Genomic DNA, 2,201 nt, shown 5'->3' with positions numbered 1-2,201 from the left:
TTAGTGAGATGGTCAAGAAACAAAGTCTACAACAATTATAAAGATTTCACTCTCCACTCACAAATAAAGTGCGAGCTAGAAAATCTGCAAGAACATGGTACAACTACTATGACTAATTCTTTTACGAGTATGGAATTATCAAAAATTGATATATATATATATATATATATATATATATATATATATAAGCATGAGTACCTGAATATTGGGGCCATCAAAAATTGAGAACTATAAAAAGGTTCGTGCTTGCAAAAATAAATGTGGAGGAAATATATTCGAGGCTTGAGAAGCAGAATTTATGAAACAAAGTTGTCTTGCAATTGTATTTAAGGAAATGGGCATCCCATGATTATTGAGATGATCAAGCAATAAAGTATAAAATAGTTGTAGAGGGCTTCACTCCACCACTTACCCACAAAGTGTAAGCACAAAAATATGTCGAAAGATGGTATGTGTTTCTAACAACCCTAGTGAAAATTCCATATAATAAACGTTAATAAAGGAAAAATAATAAACATAGTTGATGGGACACTTATTCCAAGTTGAATATTGGACAAAACATCCTAGTGTGGGTGTTCATTTGGTTATTAATGGCTAAGGAAATTGGCAAAGGCATGGCTAAGGCCTTGGAAAGGAAAACGACATTTTTGGCACATTTATGAAAATAATGGAAATTAGGAGAAAAAGGAGGTTAAAGGTCATAGGTTGCATGTGAGGAGGAAAATGAAGGAAAATAATAGAAAATGAATAAAATATAGGCCTCATTCATAAAAAGGCTCTGAGGATCAGTACAAAGACTTTGGTCAGTTTAGTTTTGGAGCTCTCTCATTATTCTCTCTCTCTCATAATCTTGGATACTTAGAGTTTTCTCGGAACGCTCCTGGAGAGTGTGGCTTACATGGAGTTTTGGAGCAAGAAGGCAAAGGAAGAGAAGGAAACCACAAGAGGACATTGGGATCAGAAACTACAACAGATTTGGTTTACAGGTACCAAGTTGCATGTATGTTTTCCTCACTAGTTTTGGCAAGCATGGCATATGCATGTGGAGTATTGGTCATGATCTGTCACTGGCATGGAGGATTGCTTGGATTGACAGTGGATTGTGTAGCCTTTCCATTTTCTAGATAGCCATGGATATTGTGGGTTTATTTCCTTGTTTTGTTTTGGTTGGTTCTCATGTTTCCTTCAGATTGGGTTGAGTTATTAGTTCCTGGAAGCCCTGGTTGGACAAACGCTCTGGAAGCCCTGTAACATCTTGGGTTGAGTTACTAGTCCTGGAAGCCTTGGTTGGACAAATGCTCTGGAAACCCTTGGTGGGTTGAGTTACTAGTCTTGGAAGCCTTGGTTGGACAAATGCTCTGGAAGCCTGATAGTAGTTGTGGGTTGATTTACTAGTCCTATAGACCTTGGTTGGAACAAACACTCTGGAGCCCTAGAAGGCTTGGGTAGAGACCAATCTGATGATGGTTTTGTGATGTCTGACCGTGAGGTGGAACCACTGTTTGATGGGTTGAGGTGGTTGGCTTCTAGAAGCCTTGGACGGTTTTGGGATGGTTTTGGATTGATGTGTTTTATGAGATCCCACATCCGTTCTTGGAATATGGCACGTGGGTGAATGATAGAAGAGATATTTGGGTAAGCCATTCTATGGTCGGGTGGAACGTGGAAGACCCGTCCCGTGTTTGGATTTTGCATCATCAATATGAGGTTATTTATCCTTGTATTTCTATGAGTATTATATTGGTTTATATGTGGATTATATGGTTGTGATTTCCTTGGTATTTTTTTTGCTATTATGTTCGTTATGTATATGTTTTATGACAATAGCTAATACTGGACATAAGAGAAACAGATTATGAAATTGTTTCTACAAGTATTTCCATAGCCCTATTAGTTGGCTATAAAAAAAACCTATCCTTCCTCTCCAGTTAAATTGTGAATTTTTACCATGGAAAATCTCAAGCATGCTAAACAGGAAGCAACCACTTTGGAATTGCATAAATTATCCTACATAGCCTTCAAGAATCAATACGTTCTTAATATTTTTTTGGAACATCTTAAAAGTTAGAAAGTATTCAGAACATATTTAGATGAAAACATGTTGTTTGATCAAGTTTTTCATGGCATTAGATCCTATGAATAATTTGCAACAAGAATACGAGAGATATCAGAAGACCCTGGTAAAGGAAATTTCTGAGATT

This window comes from Pinus tabuliformis, chromosome 1_1, assembly GCF_031772625.1.
Source record: "Pinus tabuliformis cultivar Carrire ecotype Pingquan chromosome 1_1, CPIR1, whole genome shotgun sequence".
Lineage (NCBI taxonomy): Eukaryota > Viridiplantae > Streptophyta > Pinopsida > Pinales > Pinaceae > Pinus > Pinus tabuliformis.
The sequence above is the reverse complement of the archived record's forward strand: the minus strand, read 5'-3'. Positions refer to the sequence as shown.